At 33.4% G+C, this 26,706-nt stretch overlaps 1 protein-coding gene across 1 annotated transcript in view; it reads left to right on the forward strand.

Annotated features, from left to right (window-relative positions):
* The window catches only part of LOC134841199 (long-chain-fatty-acid--CoA ligase 4-like), a 454,776-nt gene that overhangs the window by 266,627 nt on the left and 161,443 nt on the right, over positions 1-26,706 (forward strand). The gene's annotated exons all lie outside the window — the stretch shown is intronic.

The raw sequence follows: 26,706 nt of genomic DNA on the forward strand, positions 1-26,706 counted from the left end.
GATGCAATATGAGAATTAAAGCCAATATAAAATGAGTCGAAACTTTTGAAGCCACTTAAAGCAAGAAAAACGAAACTGAAAATGAAATAAAATTATATTGATTATACAAAATGGGACTTCGAAATTTTACAACTAAAAAAAATAAAGTTGTCGAGAAAAAAGTAGTTGTCTTGTTCCGAAATTGGACTCTTCTCAAAATTTTCAGAAATTGAGCACGTTAGCACAAGTTATACAGTGATGCTGTTAGGCAAATAATTATATTAACCTGATAGAAGTCGACGTTCTAATTTGATAAGGCTTGCTTATCGAAAGCGTAACAAATATATAGACACTATAAAACCTTAACTAAAAAAAATGGAGCGAGCCTAAGAAGGTCACAATGACTCGGTTAACTTTGATGAAAATGAAAGCTTCGTTATCCCAACACCAACACTAACTAGAGGCGTTTGAGTTATTTCATTCTTCCCAAAGAGCTATTTTCTAAACATTTATGCTATTTTCCAAACATAAATCGGATGAAAAAATTTTTAAGGATCCTACTTTGATTATCCGCCAGGGATCTAGAAATTTGCTATATGGGTATATGACTCTTGGTAAAATCCTCAGGGGGGAGGCCACCCAAAAATTTGGATTCTGAAGTGAGGATCTTGTAATCCACCAGCAAAATGCCGGCTGACTACAAGATAATTTTGGACCCCTTAGGTGTCGGATCTTAGGCGCCCACGTCTTATTTTAGGTGATTTTGCCCCCCCCCCCCCTAAGGATCCCTGGCGGCCCCTCATACTACTCTTGATATTCACGATGTGCATGGTTATAATTAATGATTGCTGTGAAAAAGCACAGATTGTTTAAGCACATTTGATCAAATATCTTTGGAAACCAAAAAAGGAAATTTTAAAGTTTTCATCTTTTTCCTCATTTTGCTGCTATTTTCTCATTTATTAAGCAAATTGGATATTAATAGCTGAATTATTTTCAAAAAACGAAATATCACATTGCAATGATCAGATGATAGACAATTAACAGTGTCCCTTCTTTATTATGAAGTGTTTTTTTAAGATACTAGATTAAAAGGGTTTGATAACAATAGCACAATCGGGCGTTTTTTGTATACATCACAATCGTCCTACGCCCTAATTATTTCGCATTCTTTTAGGTTCCCGGGTTGACCTCAATCAACCGAAAATGCTAAAAATCATTGAAAAAAGATTCGAACTTGTTTCTGCGGCTATTTGAATCAAATAAAATAGTCTGTGATAAAAAAAACTACATTTCTTCTTTTTTTGGAAAAAATGGTTATCACTCAATTTATGAATTTTCTATATATGAAAAATTTATGACTAGCATTTTTTTGATAGCGACGAAAAGTAAAATTAAAATTGCCCCAATTTTTTTTCAACCAAAAATCCGATTTTGTACTCAAACAAACATTTTCCAAAAAAATTTTGCTGCAAATTTAAATTTTTTGTCTGCATAACGTAATCCTGGATACACAAAAATTGGATTTTTTTTTCCGTTTCTTTGGATAACTTTTTTCAAACAGGCTAAAAACTCCTTTTTTCTTTTGTTTGGCATGTTTATATTTGCCATGGTCAATTTCTGATATTTAGAAAAATCAAATTTTAAAACAACAATCAAAATACAAAATACGTCTATGAGTAAGAGGGGTGGGGTGAGGAGGTTGATTTGAAAAGATTGAAAAATGAATCGATCTTTTTTATTGGATCGAATAACATTGAGCTATCCCGAAACGCTGTATTCATCTTAAATTTCACAAAAAAATATTGAACAGGCAAATAAATCGCGTTTTGTGTTTTTGGCGCGTGCTTTTGAAACAAATATTTATTTTGTTAATGGATAGGCAAAAAAATAATAATTTTAATCCCGGACAGTCGAAAATCTTAATCCCGGAAAGGCGACAAAAATATTCCGCATCAAAATAGTCACAACTTTTTTGATATCTTAGTACACGAAAGCAGAGTTTTTAAACATGGGAAGTGTTTTAAAGGTATTGGATTTTTTGTTAGCTCAGTTTCGTGGAAAAATTTTTTTGACGAATTTACCTTTTAAGTTTTTTTTGTTTTGTTGCTAATTACCCTAACAACAATTTTTAGTTTTTTGGCTATCAAGGAATACGGCTCTGTGGGTAAGCAACGTGATGTGTTGGTCACAGGAATCCAGAAAAAAGTCTTTAAACAGGCTGAATTTTTGTCGGCACGATCACAAGAAACATAAAATCAAAGCAAAAATCAAACGGAGCGGTCTTTTTGTGGAATCAGCTCACAAATCACAAAGTATATAATTTGGTCTCGAGTTGCAAGATCAAATATTTGCAATCAGTAGCAAATTTAGGGGTGGGGCGGTTTGTGGAGGATGTAGGCTTTTTCAGGGACACGACCCCCTGTCGACCCAAAGGGTCTGCCCCTTGTACTAATTTGAGATAACCATTTTTGGCTGACGGACCCCAAAAACTTTAAAAAAAAACAGTTTATGGCCTGTTTTTTTTTAAATTTTTCTCGGTGAAGAAAATTTGGCTAAAAACTTATTAGTATTTGAGAAAGCTCGCAAAATGAATATAGTGAAATTACAAAAAAAGGTCGACATAATTTTGGAATTTTTTTTTAAAAACCCGCCCCCTCGAGTAAACTCTAGATCCGGCCCTGTTTGCAATAGCTCGACAGAGTCGACTGAATCAGGCAAACAAAAAGCATTCGGCCGACAATTTGATAACATTTTCTGGTTGTTTTTTCATTATACTCTCAGCCTTGTTTAATAAAAGTGTTATAGCGCCATCACAGTAAGACTTCTGGCTCTTTCACTCTTTCCCCCACCAAATAAAATTAGTACAAAATGGCGTAATAAAATAGGTGCACTCTTCTTATAAAAGCTTTGCGTGATAAGTCTATATTACTGTTATGTGAAGTGTCGAAATTCCTGGGTCAAAGTATGGCAATACCCAAAACGTCAAGTTATGAAAGTGTTATTCAGCTGCTTAAAAATTACAGGCAAAATAGTGTCAATTACAGCAGAAAAAACACCACCCCCCTTCCCCCGCAGTCTTGGGTCTCCTTCACGGTTTCCGTTCGGAAGCTCTTATATATACTTTTAAACTGTTTCTAACAACTTTGTAGAGGTAGCTGAAAGGAACTAAGTACAGTGTATCTAACAATTTTATGGACTTCTACACAAAAAGAAAAAAGTGCTATTGGCCATGAACCCAAGTGCCAATTTTCATGAAGCGAAAACTTAATTAAAATCATAAAACCTGAAAATGACAAGCGAAGAATTAATGACGAGCCAATTTTTTAGTGTGTGGTACAGGCAATTATTTGCTATGGGCTATGAACTAGCGCAATTTTAAACATCTATTTCGAATAGTTTAGAAATTTTTTAATGATCAAAGAAAAAGTATATTAGGAGTAGTAATTCATACCGAGTTAGGTCCTCGCGAAGGAATCATATTTCCAAGCTAGTTTTTACAAATAGTTTTGAAATGATTTTTGAGCTCTCCTGAATCAGCTCATCGACATTCGTTTGATAAGAAAAATTAGTGTCTTCAATCAGAATGCAAGGATCAACCACTATTTTTAAATGTTTTTTTTGTCGTTTTTTTATGTTTTCTCTTTTTTTTTTGGCTTGAAAAAATCACGCAAAAATTCAAAAAAGCAACAAAATCTTTATTAAACTAACTATTGCCATTTCTTTGCAAGGAAAACTGCATTACTTGAACAAACTAAGGCTACTTGTATGAGATGAAATTTTCAGACTAAATTTTAGTCTTAACCATGAAGTGTTCAGAAAAGTTAAAAATATTTATCAAATTTTTTTTCAAAAATAACCAATCCGCTCTTGAAAAATTTTGCAATGATTAACTCGATAGTTAGGAAAAAAAATCTAATGGTTCTGTTTCCATGAAGCATAAATGAGAAAATTACAATTTGGTGTCAATAAATGGTGTCAATTATTGAGAATAAAAGTATCCAAAGTTTAGAAAGTATCCAAAGTATGCAAAATTTTAGAAACATTTGCATCTCCTGTTTTTTGTGGCACATATCGCCTCTCACATACTTGCATCGAATTTATCACGAGACTTGAGGTGTGAGATAATAGTGGCTAAATATATCAAGCAAACACGTATAAAGATTTTTTGCATTGATTGCATTGATTGGGGTAAAAAAATTTTGAAAATCTTGTTAAATTTTTTTTTTATTGACCAGTATTTTTTCTTATTTCTTCTGAAACGGTAACATGGCCCTATATTGGCAAAAATTTCTGCACTGTAAGCTCAATTTACAATTCACTAAACACACTGTTTGGCCTCGGACTGAATTGAATTAGAATTGATTGAATTTTGTTTTGTAAACTACTTTTTGTATGAAACTAAATAAATTTCAAATCGATTCGAATCAACTATTTTAGATCTTTGCTACATTACCTGTATAAAATCGATTGAACCCATTTTTTGTCAGTCTTTATTGTGACTTTTAAAAACGGAAGTCAATTCCTTGCTGAGTAGAGTAGGGCCAGTCGCCCTCCAAAAAAGTGCAAAGGTGCAAAGGAGGAACAAAAAGTGCAAACAAGACTGCTCGTATATCAGGGCAAAGCCAGATTTAGTCCAGAACTTGGCAAGTTTCGCAATTTTCAAACCTTTTGTAAAATTTCGCAAATTTTACAAAAAAATATCATAGGTGAAATATATTTTAACATTGGAACTCAGGAAGTCGATATCTTCAATCGGATTTTAAAAATTTTGTTAAAGTTTATTATTTCGATTGGTGGAAATTGACTGAATAAAAAAGCCACAAAAAGCATAAATATTCCGTTATCTTTTAAAGTCGGAACAATAATTTGAGAAAGGCCAATGTGCACAGAACTTTATGTGGCAGAACTTTTTGTGCCTAAAAGTATGCAGAGAAAATAAATTGTAAAAATGCACGCAGAGAAATAATTTTTACAATTTATTTCCAGATTTAAGTCTCATCAATAGTTTTTTTAGCTTTCCCTAGCTGAAGTAAAAATCAGACATCAATCAGTAGATTCTTACTGTTTGCAGACTTATTTAGACTTTGCAGACTTTGACCTGCGTGGTGGCTATGAACTTACGGACCCCACACGGATCAACTCCAATTTATTCAGTCTGAACATAAAACCACGATCTCGAACCGGGTTGTTATAAAATTAGTCGTAATTACGTTTGAGTAATTTTTGTTATGCGATAAGGTTCCGCTGACGGTTATTGTAAAAAAGCTAGAAAAGTTCCTGTTACAAAGTACAAACTACAAAACAAGGTTATTAATTCAACCCGAAGAAACTCGTTTCAAAATGAGAATTAAGGAAGTTTCATTTTATAAGCTTAAGGAATTTTATAAGCATTAATTCTATAAAGGAACCTATGAACAGTAGTGTTGCAAAATTTCGTTTGTAAATTTGAAATATTTCAGTTGCGTAGTTGATTTTTCAAAGGGGAATGTATTATGCATATATACTCATGCAATTACAAAAACATTAATATTTTTTCTACTGAATTGAGTTAGGACCGAAGTGTATAACTCATAGAGTAATTTCGGATAGGGTACACCGTCTGCTCGTCACGCTATCTTATTTTCGGCCGGATAGATTCGTGCAACTTCTTAGTCTAATACCAATCCTAATCTTACTCTTATACTATCTAGTCTCAGGTTGTTTAACTAGTCTCTGCTAGGCTCAATAGATCTAGGGTATACTGGTTTATTGCGGCAGCTGAAGTCTTCTTGGAGAGTCAACTAATTTCTAAGTTAAATTCAAATCTCTCTGGTGCTGAAATTACAAGTAATTTCAGCACTTACAAATAAGTGGGTTGTTAGTTAGATGGATCATGATTGGTTAATATTAAATACTTTACAGTGGTAAAATATCTAATTTATCCAACCATAAAATGTAGTTTAGATCAGGTTCCACCCATCCGGGTTTTACAGAGTTTTTTAGAATAGTCTTTCTGCAATTCAAAGGATGGATGATGGACGTTGGTATTTGGCGAACATCTTATTTCTTCTGGGTTTTCTTATTTGGGAAGTCCCAGATTCAATCGTTGTGTCTTCTCAAGACAACGACTGGGTTTTCACAACAAACTCAAATCTGATTTCAGAATGGTTGGCTATGACAGGTTTTTCCGTTTCATGTAGAGAACTTCTTTTGTGTTTGACCTTGTCTGGGAATGGCGTGGAGATTGTGTGTGGAGGGGATGCCTGGTTACTCGGATCTGTACGTATACTTGAACATCGAGGTGGTCATTGTTCTAGTTCAATGAAGTCCTTTTCTGCGAAGTCAAGTCGTACTCTAAATCCTTTAAGTTGTGATTGGTGGCGGCATATTGATTGTGGTTGGCCATTCTTTTTCGAGTGTAGTGGGGTCATCTTGTCTTTGGATGTTCGTCTTTGGTGTTGTATGCTGATCTATATACTGCAAGATATAATTTACATTTTATAAAATTTTTATTAGTTTAATGTTTTAGTTATGATTTCGGTTAGTTGTTTTCACAAAAGCTTTTTGTTTTAGTTCAGTTATTTTGAAGAGTTACTCACCCTTGAGTAGCTCTTATTAAAAATAGGAGTGTGGTCACAAAGCGTGGATGTAGCACGGTGGGTTAGGCCGGCTATAGAGCATGCTCAGGACGTCCTCTTCTGGTGGGTTAGGCCAGGAGTGGGAGTATGATTGCATGCGGTTTTTGTGAGAGGTCCTGTTATGTGACAACGTTTTATGTTGGGTTTGTTGAGGTTTTTCTTATGTTTTGTTGGTTGTGTCCCTTTTTCAAAAATCAAATTGTTTTTGGTATGGGTTTGTCTTTCGACTTTTTTGTGTTTGATTATTTCTTTCTTAGACTTTGTAATAGTCTTCAAAAGAATAAATTATCCAGTTTTAAACTGGGTTAATCCGGTTTGGGTACCGTTGGTTTCCTATTCTTAGTCATGCTGTTATTCTATGATTTGTGGTGTTTAGTAAGCTGCGTTGGTTAGTGTTGTTTAGTATATAATTCCTTTCCAACCGGGTTAAAGGAAAGTTTGAAACTTGTTATCGTGTGTTAGAGTTGTTGAGTGTGAAAGGTTGAAACTGAAATTCATTATTTTAAACAATTCTTCGTGGGCGAGCTGTGCGAGTGTGGATAGAATCTTTGTGCGAATGAATGGAAATATCAAAAGGTTAGTACTGCATTTTCGTTTTATCAATTTATTACATAGAAATGCAAATTTACTGCTAGTTGTTGGGGAAAATTAAGTTACAAATTTTCATCATTATTAGATTTACTGCATTTGGGAAAAAATTTATAAATTAAATTACTGCATTGGTATTATTTTTAGTGATTTGTTTGGTGCAAAAAATTAATAGAGTTTTAAACAGTTTGAAGAAGTTTTCAATTTTTATTTTCTTTTGTGAATTTTTCAGATGATCGTTGGATGAAGGCTAAAATTCTAAAGAAGACATGAGTAAAGAATGGTTAGTTTCTAATTTTGATTTAATTAGTTAATAATATGTATAATTCATATTTACCTGTTAGTTGTCGGGGAAGAAACTGTGGGGGAAGATGTCGTGGATGAGATCTGAAGTTGTTAGTAATTTAGCTAAGATGCGGATGATATTTTTAGTTTGAAGCAGTGGCCAAAGCAATTGAAGTGCTTTAATGGTGGTTAGTTCTTCAGTGCCAACTGCAAACTCATAAGGTGTGTTTTGGATTAGATTATATAATTTGTGATTGAATTTAGTGTTGTGGATGAATTCTAAAATGGGGATTTCTATAGGTTGAACAAATTCGTGTGGGAGAAGGAAGGGTCGGGATTCTTCTGCGTTGAAGGTCTTGGTGATGGGACAAAAAATATACATTTGGGTTTTGGGATCATAATTTCGAAGAATACCATGAAGGTTAGTATCTTTAATGCAATATGTGAAGTTAAGATAGAATGGTGAGGAGTATTTGGAATTGATGAATTGAAAACGGTGGTGTGGTTGTCTGGAGGGAGTGTGTAGGTCGAAGTGATTTTGGATAAAACGATAATATGTTTATGTGTGAGTTTGTTTAGTGCGCAACTTAATATCGTGTGAGCAGTGCAGATATCTTTCATGTGGTGCAAGGAAATGAAAGGTTAGTGAAAATATTTGGAAGCGTTCTTTAAAACTTTCGTAGGCTTGCGTGTCTGTTAGTGCTTCTGAGATGATGTGGTCAAATTTGCGATCAAATATATTGAGTGTAAATATATATGGTGTTTTAATGAAAAATTTTTCTGTGATTTGTGGGTTAGCGAAGCGGTCATCGTCTAAGAATTGATCTTGGTTAGTTCTGATGATGTTATGATCGTAATATTCTAGCGTATATTCGTTAGCTCGGGGTGCAGTGTATGTTTTTAGTGATTTTTTATATCCTATGTAAGTAAATTGTCTAGGTGTTAGTGGTGTAGTGAGTCGATATAGCATGTCCTTATTTCGTTCTATATCGATGTGAGTGTTAGATAAAGGTAAGCAAAGGGGATTAGTAAAATGATAATATGAGGTCCAAGGAAGGGTAGGCATTAAAACGTGTTCGTCTACAAAGTTACGTGTTTCGTTAGTGTCGTGAGGGGTGTTTAAGGTGTATTGTGGAAATGAGGGTAAGGTGATAGCTAAAAATTCTTTTGTATTAGTGTGATTTGGGTGATTTATATATTCACGGGCTGTTCCTGGTTTTGCTGGGAAAGGATGGTTGGGGAACTTTCTTTTAAAAGTGCGGTAAGCTCTATTAGTGCTGAGCGAAGATTCAGTAGATGTGGATGATGGTGCTAATGATTCGGTATAAATTGAAGAGGGTGTAGGGGTAGGAGGGTTGGATGAATCTATTGTGGATGAAATTTGGTTTATGGTGGGGGTGTCAAGGTGGTAGGGTTGTTGTTGTAATGTAATAAAATTATCTAGTTCTGGGGAGATTTGGGGGGTATCTGGAGAATTGGATGATCGGTCTGAATGATATGAAAAATAGGATGGAGTGACTTGGGAAGCATAAGAGGGTGTAGAATTGGTGGGGACAGGGTTATTTGGTATCATTGGTTGAAAAGGGGGTTGGGAAAAAATTGAGGGGTTGGTGTGAAAATTATTGGATGGAGATGGTTCAGAGTCGGCAAATTCATCGGGGGTTTCAATATTCGGGTTATTGAGTTGTGATGTGGAGTATAAAACTGAGATGTGTGAATTAGTATCGGAATTCATGCCTGATGTTACATTACTGGTTGGGAAATCGGGTGGTGGGAAAGCAAAAAGTGGTATTATTGTAATTGGAGTAGTGAGGTTGGTTGGATGGGAATTTGAACGGTGTAGGGATCCAAGTTGTCGGCTCATCGTGGGCTAAAAAAAATTATTATTTTGAGACTGAAAAGCGGTGGTATGGGGTTGTTCTATAATTTGTTCATAGGTATTTTCATCTTGTGAGTGGTGTGCCATTATATGTTGGATGGGACTTTGTGATATGGTTGGTCTTAAATTTGGATTATGTGTTATTGCTAAGTTTCGAAAATTACGTGGGACTAGGGATAATGGATGGTTATGTGGTAGGGGTGGTAACTGTGGTGCTGTTTATCTTCATCAGGGTTTAGTTGTACTACATTATGGCTATTTTCTGATCCACATGGGACTGCGGTATCCCAGAAATAGGTTCTTCTTGAAAGTGTGTCAACGAAATGTACTTTATTCTTATAAAAGATAGGGATTCTTTTATAGCATCGTTTGTCTTCAAAAACGTATAGTGGTGATACTTTTTTGGTACAAGTATAGAACCATAAAATGTTTCCTTCGTAGTCTAAAAAATTTGATCTATTTCCTGATAGTAAATATCCTGCGTAGGGTATTTTTAATACTGCTAGTGCAAGTGATTGTAATATTTGTGTTCTTTCTAATTCGCATAGTTGGTGTAGTGTTTCTAATTCGGAGAGTGACATTTCTTGAAAAATTCGGCTAATCGTGTAGTCTAGTTTCATATCTAAGTGAATATCATAGTGGATATTACCGAAATATGTACTATTCATTAGTGATAGTTCTTGTAAACGTGTGCTTCTAGTGTCATGGGGCTTTAGATGTCCACCGGGTTGACCTTTACTTCTTTGAAAATTAACTGGTATATATGATGTTCCTTCGTTTGGAGGATGACCTGTGGCATATGGGTCGATTTTTACTTTTCCAGTGGTCATGTCGAATCCTTTTTCGTATTCAACTAATATCTCGGAGTATTGTGTTTTGTGAAGTGGGTTTCTGTATTTACATGCAAGTTCTGTTTCTTGATATGTTTGAAAACGTGTCAATTTATTTTCTATATTGTCTATGTTTCTAAAATTAGAACTTAGTTTTCGTGATGGATGGACTTGTTCATATGGAATTGATTGTATAAATTTTTTTTCGTGAAATTTTATCATACGAGCGTGTATTTTTGCTACTTGAAATGTTGTACATGTGTTCGGGGAACCAAACAATTGTTGCTTGTGTTCGTGTTGTAGGGTCACAATAGCCTTGATCGTTTTTACAAGAAAATCGAATTCCTTGATAGATCATTGTGTTGTCTGATAAATCTCGTGTGAGTTGTATTTTTTCGAGTTGTATTTTCCAATCAAAAAACATGATTTCTTGATATCCTTTATTTTTTGTGTCTGCTTTGCAGTTTGATGGGTCATTTATACCAATGTGTGGTATCCAGTGTTTATCGTGTATATCATAAGTTAATCTTCCGTGTGCGCCGTTGTATGGGTATTTTTCATCTAATTTTACATGTCCTTGATATCTTTCAAGTTCTGCTTGATGTACAGAATCTGCAAAAACTTGGAAATATACTAGTTTTCTATCTGTGTTTTTATTTCTTGTGATATTTAGTCTGAGTAACTCGTTTTTACAATCTTCGGGATTGAGGTGTAAAAGTCGTTCTATATTACTCTGGTAGAATGATTCATGGTCAAGTCGGTTTTTATTTCCGTTTGAGACTTGTGAACAATGTACTTTCTTTTCAGAAAATGTTGCTGTGAATTTATATCCTATAACTGTTGTTGCTCGGGCTTTTGAGTAAAGTGTTGCGATTACATTTGTAGTTTCTATGGCTTGTGGTTCTGTTTCGCATTGTGATACTTGATTTATTGCATATTTGTGTAGTGTTTTTTGTTCGTTTTCTTCACAATCGTAATGTGTTACTAATAAATCTTGGGGTCCTGTGCGGGAGGAAGGGTTTATGTTTTCATTTGAGGTTATTAGAAAAAGGAGTTGGAGAAAAATTAAAATTTTTAGAATATACATGTGCATGACAATCCTGAGTATGGGTTATAAAATGTGATGTAACCAATTGTCTTTTTGGTATATCTGTCGTATTTGTATATTACTTCAGTTGTTATAAATAGTGGTGGTAGGGATTGAGCTGTTATATTTGGTGGAGTTAATGGATAGGGATGTTGAGTAATGTTGTTTAATTAACCGTGATTTCAAATTTTAATTGTAGACTATTTTGTTGGAGTATTTGGATGTTATGAGCACGAATGTCTTCGTGAATGTCTTGTCTATACTGTAGTCTGTTTAGTGCCCAATTGTGGAGTCGGTTACTTTCTAGGTGTTGTCCAAATAATGGTGGAGGTGCTGTGAATGTATTCCAGTCTAGTCTTAAAGGAATATTTGTTGATGATTGTTCTCGATATCTAGCGTCGAGGTTATTTGGGAAATTTAAGTTAAAAGGTGGTGGTGAAATCTGGCTTATTGATGGTGTTGATGGTAGTGATAATGTTTCTGGTAGTGATGAGGATGTTGTTGTATCCGTAGAAATATCTATTGGATCATTTACTAAATTTAGTTCACCTTGTGTGAATGAATGTGTTGTCCAATATGGTAGTCGTGATGCTTGGTTTGGGGGGTTAAAAGGATTTTCACGTATTTGTTCAGATGTTGGTGTTGAACCTAAGTAATCTGATGGTAGGCTTGAGGTGCTACGTTGTGAAAGAAGCGTAGGGGTTTCTGGTAATGTACCAATGGGGTTTTCTGGAGTGTTTTGTGATGGGGATTGAGGTATATCAAAATGAACTCGGGGAGTTTGAAAATTTCTGTTTCGTCGAGGATGTATAATTTGTCTATTTATTTCGACTGTATCTTGGTTTTGACTAGGATTTCTTATTCTACTTAATTCTTGTGGTAGTGTTGGGTATAAGTTATATGTTGGTTCGCTTAGAGGTGCTTGTCGTTGAACTGGTTCTAGTGGTTCTGATAAGCGAGCGTGTCGTTCTTCAAAGGTATATGGGTTATCTTGAAAAGAAATTCGTGTTGATGTTTGGGGGTTTTGGGTAGTTGAAAGTGGTGTCGGGTTTTCTTGGGATGATGTCGGTGAAGACTGACTATGTGATTGTTGGGTAGCAATTTTTGATAGCTTTTTTTGGTTTATTCTTTTAGTGAAAAAGTTTATGTTTATTATAGTATTCTTCTAAAAAAAGAATTAGGAGAATTGTTGCTAGGGCGAATGTGATGATTGCTTTTTTTATACATTTGCATATTGTCAATATGAGGGATGATAGAAATGTTATAAAGATTACAAATAGTAAAAAAATATCGGTTCTACTAAAAATGGTTCGGATCATTTAGATAAGTTTTGTGAATCGTACCTGTGGATATAGTCAATAGCTTTTGAAAGTTGGAGGTATAGTTCAAATAGGGAATAGAAAATTAAAAAAATATTGCAAAAAATGATTAAGATTATTACAAAAGATTCAAAGATATCAAAAAGAACTATTATAAAAGTTTTAAGTATCGTAAAAAATTGTTTGAGGTTTGTGATAATTATAGTGACTGATTGAGAGAAGAGCATTTACGAAATGACTTCTTGATCGAATATTTTTTGTTGTTTGGGGCAATTTTCAAGTGTGGTCGGATTATTTATTGGTTTTTTGTCAAGTGGGTTGAGTTTTGGTAAAAAATTGTTGGGGGCAATTTTTATGGTGATCGGGAGGTCTTCTTTGTCTTTATTTTCATTTGTCAAATGATCTGGGGTATTTTTGAGATTTTTGTACTTTAGGCTAATTAAAATGGTCGTTCTTTTACTTTAGGCTAATTTAACATATTTGTTTGGGGGGTATTTGAGGGCTGAGTTGGGGAAATATTGTTGATCTTTGGTTTATTAGATAAGGGAGGGTTATGATATTATGGTGATATTTATTTTAGTTGTCAAGTTGGAGTGGTTTGCTTATTTTTGACCTGGAGGTCGTAAAATTATAGTTATAGATATGCCTGGAGTTTAATATCGTTCGTCTAGTTGGTTTGTGTTAGAGTTAGAGAAGGTGACGGATTGGATGAATCCTATTGGTTAATTATGAACTAGAATCGCTGCGTGTTTGTCAGCATGTTATTTTGAAAAATAAAAATTCAAAATGTTTCAAAGGTCTACGATTGTGAAATACAAAATTAAAGTTGTTTTTGAAATTCGACTTTCTTTAATATTCTAGATTGTGGGATGAATAATTTATAATTTTTACGTGGTTGATTTCTAAGTCGTGAAGACTCTCTATGTTCTGATTTGTCGATTTGTTCTTGGGGTATTATTTGTTCTGTCATTTTTCTATTTTTTCTTTCTTTTCGAGATGTATTTTGATCTAGATTTTTTGTATTGTTTTTTGTGATGGTTGATTTTGTTATTTGGTTTTTGAGGTGAAAATCTTTTTGTTCCTTTGTTGTATTTTCCGTATGTGGGTTATTTTGAATAACTTTTAAACCTGTAAAAGAATATAATTGAGTTAGTTCGCGGAGTGTGTATTCTTTTGGATAATAAGGTAATAGGTTATTTCGGTGTTGAATGATTTCTTTTTTGTCTGAGTCGGTGATTTTATATGTGACATCAGTGGGTTTTGCAATTATTTGGTATGGTCCTTTACGAAGGGGTTGTAATTTTTTTGAAATTCCTTTTTGAGTATTAAAATTGGGTATTAATACAAATGTTCCAATTTTTAAATCGGAGGCTGGTGTAAAGCGTGAATTTATTTGTTCATTAATGTTTTGCCTTTGTAACAAATTTTTTGTTACTTTTTGGTAAATTTCATTGAGTTTTTTATCTCTGTTTAAAATCCATTCGGTGTGTGTACCGGAGGCTAATTTAAGAATTTGTGGGTGATGAAAATGATCTTCATCGTGTGTATGTAAAGGTAGGTTATAACAAATTGAGTCTTTATTTGGTTGACAATAACCTTGTGCGTTTTTATGAGAGTTTGCTGTAAACATTATTGGTTTGCGTGGCTTTTGGTTAAAAACCATTTCATATGGTGACATTCCTAGAGTTGTCGTGATTTGTGAATTATATGCCGAGGGAAATAATTTTACATCTGCTGACCATTCAGTATATCTTGTATCATTTCCATTGATGATACATCTAAGATATTCTTGTAGTGAACGGTTCCTACCATCGACTAAGCCGTTTGTCCAAGGTGCGTGAGATGTACGTGGTTTGTGTTTGATGTTATATAGATGACATAGTGTGATGATTTCATTATTTATGAATTCTGTACCGTTATCTGTAACTAGAATTTCTGGTAGTCCAAATTTGGCTATCCAGTGTTCATAAAGCAGTGTGTAAGCGTAATAAGCGTTACAATGTGGTACTGGGTTAAGTGCTACATAATGTGTAAATGCGTCAACAATTACCATAATGTAGGAGTTTCCTTCGGATGAGGGTGAAATTGGTCCTTTTGTATCAAAGGAGATACGGTGGTTAAAGTACAAACTTTGTCCTTTAAAATCTTGTTTTTGTGCTATTTGTTTTTGATTTGGGTAAGGTTTATTTAGTTGGCATACTATACAGTCATTGCATAGTATTTTTATCCAAATTGGTGCATTTGGGAAATAAAAGTTTTGTATAAAATTTGAATATGTTTTCTCTGATCCAGAGTGTCCTTTAATATTTTGTGTATGTGAAATATTAAAAGCTATGAGAATCATACTTAAAGGGAGACAGGGAACTGTAGATTCATTTAATTTGTATTCTAGAAGGTCTGTGTTTTCATTAATTGTTGTATTATTAAATTTTCGAAAATATCGGAGGAGTGTTTTATTTCCTAAAATAGTTGTATCTGCCTTGACGGGTTTAGTTTTATATTTGTGCCATGATTTTAATTGTCTAATTACTGGGTCAAGATTTTGGTATAGTTTCAATGTTGAAATTGTAATTGTTTCTGTTGGGGGGAGAAAAATGTTTTCTATTTCTGATTTAGATAAGGGTATTGTATCAAGTGGGTCATGGAGGTCAAAAACTTGATTTATTGTGTATTTTGAATCGTTTGTTTGTGGTCCTGATAAATTTATTTTATCAGTTAGGTTTTCTTTTTCAATTAGTGGAAAAAGGTCTTTTTTATGCGAGTGTTGTTTTACTCTTTTTTGTTGGGTGTTATTTTTTATCCATTGTGAGTATGGAATTGGTTTGAAAGTTGATGTTCCAAGTAGATCAACTTCGTAGCAATCTAAGTAAAGTGGGAAGTGTTGTAGGTTATTTATCTGCGACTGTTCAAAGTCAGTTTTTACTGCATATTTGCATTCTAGTCGGGGTGATGTTTCGTTTTTTGCAAGGTAGAATTTTATATTTTTAGGTATTTCAACTGTAGTTTTACGTGTAAGTAATTCAGGTGGTGTATTTCGACTTAATGTGTCTGGTAATGCAAGATTTTTTCCTGCTGTCCAAACTATATGTAAGTTTGGAAATTTCATTAGAATTAATTGAAATCTGTAAACTCGGTGATTTGGGTTGGATTTTTGTGTGAAGAGAAAAATGATTGGTTTGTGATCTGTGAATAGAACTGTTGGATGTTTTGATCCAAGTATCAGAAATTCATATTCTGTAAGTGTATAGATTATGGCTGTACATTCTCTGCTTGAGTGAATAATCGAGAATTTGCTGATATAAGGTTCATTTTTTTTGTACCATTATGTGATTGTAATAACGCTGCGCCGATGCCAAAGTTCGAAGCATCGCACATTGCGTAGAATGGTTGATTTGGATCTGGAATTGTATTCGAAATTTGTTCAGTTAGAAGTTTTTTAATTTCTTCAAATCGTGCTTGATGTTCTGTATTCCATTCAAAATTGTTTTGCTGTCTAAGTATATTATAGAATGGTCTTAGATATAATTGCATTTTATAAACATATTTGCTTAAAAAGTTTAGCATTCCAAGGAATTCTTGGATTTTCTTTTTATTTGTCGGTGGTTGGAGTTTCTGAATAGCGTCAATGCGTGATTTTAATGGGGTGATTGTTTTTCTTTCTATATTATGTCCTAAGAATTTTACTCGTGTTAAAAAGAAGTGTGATTTATCGGGGGCGGCCTTCAGATTTTCGTTCTGAAGTATTTGGTGATATTGTTCTAAAACATTGAACATTTCTTCTTTAGTCTGTGATTGCATAAAAACATCGTCTAAATAGGTGATTGCGTTTTTCTTGAGTATTAGTGGTCGAAAAATTTTGCTCATAAAAGCTGAAAATGCTGCTGGTCCTATGGATATTCCATAGAATAAGCGGTTGAATTCATGCTGTTGGTTTCCAATAACAAATTGTGTTAAACGTCGCGATTGTTCATCTAATGGCATTTGATTGTATGCACTATTCATATCTGCGGTTGTAAAGTATTTTCCGTTTATTTTTGTTAAAATAACTTGTATTGGTTCAATAGGCCAATTACACTTTGATTCATCTATGAGTGAGTTGAGGTATATAGCGTCGAGAACGATTTTTAATGATTCTCCTTTGGCTAGAATGATAACAGGGTTGATAAATGTGTTACCTTTTGGTTGTTCTTCTTTATTTACTGGTGATATAATGTTGTATTGTTCTAAAATGTCGAGTAATCTGTTCACTTTATCGTGTAAGTGAATTGGTACTTTACTTGCTCTTTGTTTTTTGAAAACTGCATCTGGTTTTAATGGGAGATGTAATGATGAGCTGATTTTGTCAACATCAAATTTGGATGTTGCATAGACTGATGAATATTTGATTAGCTGTTTGGCTAATTTATCAAATTCGTCTTGTGTTATTTGTGAATGTTGGAAGTTAAACATTGTTAAAAATTTCTGTTGATTCTCTGCGTAGTTACTTATGTTGAATGTAGGTTTGAAATATGGGGTTTTTGTGAAATAATCCGTATTTCTTTTTTCGTTACTTATTATATTATTTATGGATAATTCTTCATTAAGAATTGTGGATTGACAAATATCTAATAATTGGAGTATATTATTTACGCGATATTCTTTTTCGTGTATTGGTGATATCGTAGCGTTGGTTTCGCAATAGCCTAAAAGTCCTAAAGGTAATGTTACTTGATAGGGTGTATTGTTGTATACATGTAGAGATATAATATCTGAATTCGAGTTTTTCAAATATTTTATGGATGAGATTGTGATTTTGAAAAATTTATGGATAGGTTTGAATTCAAAATCTGACATATAGAGTTGTTGTTTGTTTTGTTTTTTATCATATAGGTGAACTTGTTTTATTGAAAAATTATATATGTTTCCTGATAGTGGTTTCAGGTGTTTTCTTTGTTGGTTATATATTGGATAAAATTTTGAAAAGAATGGTGGTTGTTTGTTTAATCTTTGGAAAAATGTTAGGGATGTGTCTTTTGTTTTTGTGTATTTATCTTTGATTAGTATTTTACTGTTTAATATGTTGATTGTTGGTATATATTTAGAGATAAATGGTATTCCAATGATATTGTGTTTAATATCAGTGATATGGAATATTTGTTTAAATGGTTTAGTTAAAATTTTATTTTGCTCCATTGTTCTTGTGGGGAGAAGAAATAATTGAATTTTTCCATAGTTTACCAATGTTGATCCTTGTGCTGTTGCTAGTTTACTGGAGGTTTCAAGAGGTGTTAGCTTTGGGTGTAAGGTTTTTATTTCATTCCATGTGGGAATGTTTATTATATTTGATTCTGCTCCTGAATCAATTAAAAAATCAATTTCAAGATCTGGTGGTTGAAATTCTTTGCTTCTTGGACTTTCTAAAAGAAATGGTATTGTCCAAATTTTTTCTTTGGGTTGTTCTTTTTGTATGTTTTGATAGATGTGATTTGTATCTAAGCATTTTGTCTTATCATTCTCATTGGGTTGATTTGTAGTGTTAATTTCGTTTGTTTCTTGTGTTGTTTGTGTAGAATGGATGGGTTCAATATAATAATTGTGAAGGAGTTCTAATTGATTTTCATATATATGTGATGAAAAAGGTTGTTCATATATAATAGGTTCGTAATCATTTTCAACTGCTATCATATTTATGGAGATAGTGTTTTCTGTATCACTTTCTGATTCTGATGATTCACAGTTTATTTGATTCAGTTGTAGTTCGTTATTTCCTGTGTCATCAATACCTGGAGGGTCTGATGTTGTTTCTGGGTTTGATTGTACTTGATTAATATTTCTTGGATGTTTAGGTGTACTACTTCTGTGACGATTGTTAGAATTATTATAATGGTTATTATTCCTGTGTGGTGATTGGGAATAATTTCTATAATGATTATTATAACTTGAATGTCGATTTTGTGAATTATTTCGTGATCTGTTTTGGTAATTATTGTTTGGTCTGTTATAGTTTGATCTATTATATGAGTTATTCCTTGATCGATTGTTCGGGTAATTCTGGTTTCGGTTGTTTGAATAACTTCTATTCCGATTATTGGAGTAGTTTCTATTTCTATTGTATGATGAATTTCGTGATTGATTGTTTGGATAGTAATTATTTCTTGATTGGGAATTAGATCTAGAAACAAATCGTGTTGTATTTGAATTTGATCTGGAGTAGTTATTTCTACTATTTTGTCTATTGTAGTGATTTTGTGACGAATTTTGTGTATTTCTTCGTTCTGGCGATCTTCCTCTATAACTTGAGTTATGTGGTGATTGATTTCTCGTGTAGTTGGTATTGCTCGGTAGTGGTTTTCCTGAACTATTGTTGCTGTATACATTTTTGTTTGGTAGATTTTGATCTTTCTTCATGTATTGATAGAATGATTTATTTGGTTCTTTATATTTTTGAGGTTTATTTTGATTGTCTTGCTGTTTTTGTCTACATTCAGAAATACTATGTCCGTAACGTCGGCAATAATTACACCATTTTTTGAAAGATGGTTTGCCTTTAAAGTTTGGGTGTTTTTCGTAAATATTGAGTATTTCAGTGATTTTTTCAACAAGGTCTGTATCTGATTCCTGTATATTGTTGATACTTATGGTATTTGTTTCGATTCGGTTAACGTATTGTAATTTCAGATTTTCTGTTTCTTCGAGTTTCATTGTGATTTCTGCTTGTTCTAGTTTGTCTACTAGTTTTCGGAAATCTAAATCGGGCTCTCGAATTGAGGAGGGATGGGATGCTCTCTTTTTTATTGCTATTTTCCTTAATTGAGGTGTTAAGGTCATCATTAAGATTTCTGTCATTTTTGTGTTTTTATAGTCGTGTGTATTTAATGAATATGCTTTTCGAACTAGTGTTTCGATGCGTACTGCTAATTGTTTGATGGTTTCATTTGGTAATCTGCGAATTTCATTACATAAAACTCTTTGTTGTTGTTTGTTTCTTTCGGAGTCAAACATTTTTGAAAATTCTTGTGTAAATCTTTTCCAATTTGATTTTATTTCTAGAGGCAATACTGAAAACCATTTTTGGGCTGCGCCGTCTAAAGTTGTTTGTATCAACGCTGTGCGTCGCTGTATCCAGTTTTGATGTAGTGGCGTATTAATTGGTTCAGGTCCTATATTTAAAATCAGATTTGCTGTTACTGCATTTAAATAGTCTTCTACAGAATATTGAGGGTCTGTTCCTGTGAATACCATTAAAGGTTTATTTGATGTTATTGATGATCCACCCATAAGGTATGGATTCATTGTCATTTGTAATGATTCTGCTGCATTTGGCATTTGAGAAAAATTTGAAAGTTGATTTCTTGTTATTTCGTGTTGTTGAAGATAATATGGGAGTGGTATTTCATTTTGCATTTGCGTCGGTTGATACGAGTGTGTGATCATTGGGTTTTGTTGCTGAATTGGTTGAAAATATTGTGTATTAATTGGGTTTTGTTGCTGAATTGGTTGTTGATTTTGTGTATCTATCGGTTGTGGGGAAAAAATTCTATGATTTGTATGTGGTTTCTGTACTCCTTGTCCACGATATTCTTGATTATATGGTGCAAATATATCTGGTTGTAAAAACTCATCATCTGAGGATAAGTAATCCATTTGATAAGATGTTTGTTTTTTATTTTTATTTTGTTGGAAAAATGGATAGTTTTCACTACGATCCTGTGAAGGATGTAAATTTGTTTGAAAATTTACTGAATTAGTTTGTGCTATTGGGTTATCCCAGTTTCGAGATCTTGTGTAATTATTAAAATTTTTTCGTGGAGGATAATTTGTTTTTGATGGATGTGTGTAATTATAATTATGTTCTGCAAAATTGTTTCTAGTGAACGTTTTACGTGTCTTTGACGGTATTGTCATGGGTCTGTATGTCTGATAATCCATGTTTGAATATTTTGGGGCAACGGAAGGTTTAACGGTTGATTGTAAGGTTACCTGTGTTTGTGAAGGGTTTGTATTTCTTGGTGTTGTTAAATTTGGACGTATCGGTGAAATGCTTTGTTGTGTAGTTGTTGTGTGTACGATTTCTTCATTTATGAAGTGTGATGGTGTCTGGATATCTTGCTGGGTGAGATTTCTAGTTCCATTGAGGTTTTCATTGTGTATGATTGTGGAGTTTAAACTATTATTTTGCATATCAGGTAAAAATGTATTATAGTTTAATGGTGTTGCATCAATGGTTAATGGTATTACTCTTACATAATCTCTTACATAAGATATCGTACTTATTGCTTGACTTGAGATTGATTGTGGGAAGTTTATGAATGCGGGATGAGACCATTCGGGGTCCCAAACATAGTCTGACTGTTCTGTGATGGCAGTATCATCGTTTGAGTTTTGAGGTCTAAAATTTTTTCTTGCTTGTGAAATTAAATCTAGGTTATGTGTGAAATAATCTATTATAAACCATGCCAAGATTTTCTGTAAGTCATGTTTTGTATGTTGTGAAACATCATCTTTAGTGAAATTTTCTTTAATTATATTTAGAAAACTAGAGAGTAGTGTGATTTCATGTCGTACTCTTATATTTTTAGATGTTTCTGTCGGTGAGACATTTGAGGTTGGGATTTCGTTTTCTAATATCGAGATATAACTATATATTATTGCAAAAACTTCATTGGTGAATATGGAGTTTGCTCTTTGTGAGTTATGATATTGTATGCTTTTCATATATTCTGAGAATACTTTTGAGAATTCTAAATCAAGGTCGTCTGTTTGAATTACATATTTGCTGTGATTCTGGTTTGGTGAGCTGAATTCTATGGAGTAGATTCCGTATTGTTGTGTTAAGTTGCATATATCTTTCAAATAGTGATCGATAATTTGTCTTTTGATTTTTACATCTGGGAACTCTGTTGTACATGGACTGATTCCGGGTTCAAACAAATTTAAGAGTAAATTTTTGCAAAATATGTGCTGTCCTCTATCTGTGGTTGCATCTACGATAAAGGGGAAGATATCATCATCATCTGGACTTTCTTCACCTGGGGTGTGTGTTGAGCTCATTTTTTCGTTTGATGACGGTTAATATGTAACTATCGATGTGTCTAATTGGTTGATTCCAATTGTATAAATGTACTGGTTTGTGTTTATATTGTTTTTTTATTCTTCTTTTTCCTCTTTTTGATGAATTTGAAGTTGTTTCTGAGTCGGAAAAATATAATTGATCGTGAATGGGGCAATTTTTATCTATAGATTCTTTTAATTTATAAAGTTCGTCTAAACTGCTGGTTTCTGATTCTGAAAATGCGTTTCGGTTTTTGGAAAATCTTTTTCGTGTTATTTATCTTTGTTTGGTTATTATTTTTCTTTTTAATGTTTGTCGTTTTGTTCTGATATATCCAACTGTTTGTGTATGAGGTGTGATTACAAGATCGTATTTTTTGTTATCTATTTCACAATTGTGTAAAACGATTGTTTGTTTATTTCCTAGGTTTTTAAATGACATAAGGTTTAGAATGACGGATGCAAAAGGTTGTTAAATGATTTCTATTTTCTTAGACTGTTAGTCCTTACGATTTTTTGGTTAGCCTAACCTGGGTCTATTTGTTCAGGGTTGGGGAGAAAAGTATCTCGATTCCGAAGAATGATTTTTTACTTTCTCGTGGCTAGTATAAGCTAAGGTGTTAACTTACTTAATCTTACTTAAGGGTAGTGATTGTGTTTAGGGTTGGAGAATAGTAAATCGATCCACAAGGTTCAGGTATAATTAGAACGCGAGTAGTTCGTTAGATACTATTTTAAACTTACTAAGTCTAAGATTTATCCTGGGTCTGGTAAGAGGGGGGATCAAGTGAAGGATGAATAACCGAAGTTCTTCACTGTTTATCCTAATTTGAATGATTAGTTTTATTCAAAAATTTCTGTTAGTCCTGGGTTTTTAGAAAGGGTTGGATAGTGAATCGACGTTTGAGGTCGTTAGACACTAGCTAAGTGGGTGGGGGAGAACAAAATTGTTCTTTTTGATCCAAGGATAGGCCTTGATGATCAAGTTTTAAATGTAATTAAATAGAAAATAATTTAAGATCCAAGGATGAGCCTTGATGATCTGGTTTTAAATTTAAGTGAATTTAAGTTTAAAATAATTTAAATTTGTGTAGAGAAAGGATTTAGTGTTTTTATGATATTAGTGAGCTTATGAATGCTGTTATGTTTAGGTGATGAAGCTGGAACAACAGGATGATTTATGATTACTTAACCATTTATTGTCATGCTACTAATTTTTTATTTTGATTTTTCAATAAATATTTTTCAAACATGTTTTGTATATTACTGCAGAATTTAGGAAAACGATCTGAGATCTTTTTATCAATCGTTATTGTATATTAATAATTTTGTTTAGCGCCTGAAATGATTTTGATGATTGACTTCAGTATTTTATGTTTGCAAATGAAAATCTAAATTCATTGCTAGTAGTATTCTAAATACAAAAGTTTGTGTTGGCTTTTGCCGAACTATCATATAACTATATGGTAAGTTTCTACTTTGTCGTATGTCGTCTCTGGTTCGAGGTCTTCTTGCAATTCCGGGTAGTTCTCTTATCGTTCGGAATATTGGCTTTGATCTATTGAGTCGTAGAGACATTTCGATTAAATTATCGTCGTGTAACATTTTAAAAATGTTTTGTCTAAATTCGAATCTATTTTTGGTTAATTCTAAGCTATTAAGGTCTTGTTCGAGACTTATGGTCGCACCAGATGAGTTAGGACCGAAGTGTATAACTCATAGAGTAATTTCGGATAGGGTACACCGTCTGCTCGTCACGCTATCTTATTTTCGGCCGGATAGATTCGTGCAACTTCTTAGTCTAATACCAATCCTAATCTTACTCTTATACTATCTAGTCTCAGGTTGTTTAACTAGTCTCTGCTAGGCTCAATAGATCTAGGGTATACTGGTTTATTGCGGCAGCTGAAGTCTTCTTGGAGAGTCAACTAGTTTCTAAGTTAAATTCAAATCTCTCTGGTGCTGAAATTACAAGTAATTTCAGCACATACAAATAAGTGGGTTGTTAGTTAGATGGATCATGATTGGTTAAAATTAAATACTTTACAGTGGTAAAATATCTAATTTATCCAATCATAAAATGTAGTTTAGATCACGTTCCAGAATAAATGCAATAATGCTAAAGCAGATATAAAAACAACAAGAGCGTAATGAAGAGATGAAAAATACCAAAAGTTTTAAAATGACTGCTGAAATTTGACTTTCGTAACAAAACCTGAACGAAAAAATATCAATCGACTTTTATCTTATAATCAGCTGTAAATAAAAATAAAAAACAATTATTCAGACGAACTTTTCTAACGCGGAGAAGCTAAAATAACGCAAAAAATAGATAATTCGATTAAAATATTTTTTTCCAGTTAGAGTCGCGCTTTTTGATTTTCGGCTTAATACTCCTTGTAAATGTTGCACTAGTATCAACCACTCCGCCTGCAAGTGAAGAGGGCGCAACCATATCTTCCTAAACCCATCAAATCAGACTCATCAGCCATCAGTCAGGGAAGCCCCGCAGGACCAAATGGCTTTGAAGTCTTTCAAAAATACCAGAAGTGCCTCTAGAAAGAAATTGAGGTTAGAGTGAAAAGAAAATCAGACAGTATCCAGCAGCGCCGATCCTTTCATGTATTTTCCCAATTTTTCCGGACGACTTTGCGCTGAAAAATTGCAGACAGAAATTGGGAACATAACTGAAAAATTGTAGTTTAGAGATAAAAGAGAAAAAAAACATATTTGAAAAACACCAAATTGACGCCAACAAAGATCCCTAAAACCTCTTTTAAGCAAAGGAAAGCAAGAAAAGCAGAAAAAAGTTTTCTGAAAACTCATCTAAACAAAAAAAGAAAAAAATGTGGAAAAAAAATAATTCAAGTGAAAAAAAAAACAATTCTTTTCATTGTAAATAACGTATTTTATATAAAAGTTGCCACTAAAAAGTATGCCTTTGGATCAAGTTAACACCCTCCCTCTATACAAATCAAACAGAGATCCTTCAGCCCAAAAGGAAAATGAAACAACTTTCCTCGAAAACGTTTTTTGGTTAGGAAGGATGTTATATTAGACCGTTGAGTTACTTGCGTGAGATAATAGAAACAAAAAATTTAAATACGTCAATTTGGTGTTTCACTTTGGGCTGCTGGAAGTGACTTCATTTTAGTCAAAATTTCAAATTATGTTTTTGATGAAGGTGCAAACAGAAGCTAATTTAGGGGCGGCGTGTAAAATGTCTGCCCCCTCCTTTTAAAATGTCTGAATTTAACCATCTCGCCTTCTAGAAGGTCCCCCATGTCGTACTATTGTTCGAAATCATGTTTTTTCTGACGGAACTTATAATCTTTACAAAAGGCGTCTTTGGCGCCAAACTATACTGAATTTGAGAGGCAAAACTTATTTTTGTGTTTTTCAAAACTTCATTGAACCGCCTAACATCAATTTGAACCACCTAAAAAGGTGGAAAATCGAAACTTTTTGAAACTCTGCTTCCCTGAGTAAATCCTAGACTCGCGCATGGCTGTGAATATTCAATTCCTGTGTCCTTTTTTGTTTTGAGTACACACGTTTAAACATATTTTTTATTTTCCCTAATTTTTCCGAATGATTTGAGAATGATTTTGTGCGCTAAAAAGCCCTTCAGCAAAAAAATTTTGATTTTTAGATTTTTTTTTGTACCTTTCAAAAAAATACGGATTGCACCTAAAACTTTTTTCAGATTATATTATCTTAAAAACTTTGTGTTTTAATTCCAAAGTGTAGATTTAAGACCTCCGTTTTTTCTACATCCGATATGATAGTTCAGTTTTTAAAGGAAAACAAGATTGCTCGTGTCACAGCGAAACCCTGAATGTTCCGAATGCCTTTTAAGGTCTAAAAAGCAGCGCAGTGTTCGTTAAGAAATAGGATGAATGTTAAAATTCATCAATGAACATAACAATAAACACGAAAAAATTTATGTATCTTTTTTAAATCACCAACTACGCGCCATATTAAAACATGTGATAGCTTTTACTCCTAGAAACGTAGCAGATATGACGAATGGCTTGCTTCAACTTTTTCTAAGGTGAATTGAACATCTGCTTGCGCGTTAATATCATGAAATATATCGAGCTTTAAATGTCCCAAACTGTCTATTTTTTTCTATCTTAAAACCCCTATAACTTTAAGATTTTAGGAGAAGTAATCATCAGCAAATATTTATTTGAAACAAGAACGGATGATATGAAACATTCCGTCAAAAATGGCTAGCTAATCATGTAAAACTTCTATGGAGATTTAAAAAATCATCTTGAGATCGTATATTTTGTCATTTTTTACGGAATACTAAATAGCAACATAAAAAAGGAATACTTGTATCAGCCCAAAGACCTGAAGGTTCTGACCTTTAACTGGTCTCAAATAGTTTTTTGTAGATGAAGTATTGACAAACTGTAAGTCTTAGGCTGATATTTTACAACTTTAGGCGTTAAAAATTGAGTCGTATATAGTAACAAGACTGCTCGTATCACGTCAAAGCCCTGAATGTTCGGGCTGATCATTAATTGGTCTCGAACTGTTTTCGTTCATGACACATTACAAGTTGTAGGCTGATCAAAGCATAAAGTTTGAGTCGTTTATGAGTTAGTAAGACCAATTAAACTATGGAATGATTAGGAGTGCGGATAATTTAGTAAGCATAAATAACGCTCTATCAAAGTATCAAAAACGGTACGTAGTCAAGTGCAAGGGTACTCGCATAGTAATCCCAAGATTTCAAGAGCGATGCCCATAGGCAGGCAAATTTTCTCAAATTGGTCTGAATAACCAGCCCAAAAGTCGGAATAATGATACAACAAATTAACTGGCTTGCCTCACTTCGCAATTCACTTAAGAACAATTTTGTAGTGCGGGATAATTCACTACGCGTAAATAGTTTGCGTAACACTTAACAATATTATCGAAATATAAAATGAGCAATTTCGTTAGACTCATTTCAAAATACCCGTAGAATCATGTAGCTTGAACGATTGTTTCAAAATGCCCACATGGGTGCAGGGATCGCGCCTTCAAGCAAGCACATTTAAAAAAAAAACTTGTTCTAAATAAAAAAACTGCCCCA

The sequence above is a fragment of the Symsagittifera roscoffensis genome, chromosome 3, assembly GCF_963678635.1.
Source record: "Symsagittifera roscoffensis chromosome 3, txSymRosc1.1, whole genome shotgun sequence".
NCBI lineage: Eukaryota > Metazoa > Xenacoelomorpha > Acoela > Convolutidae > Symsagittifera > Symsagittifera roscoffensis.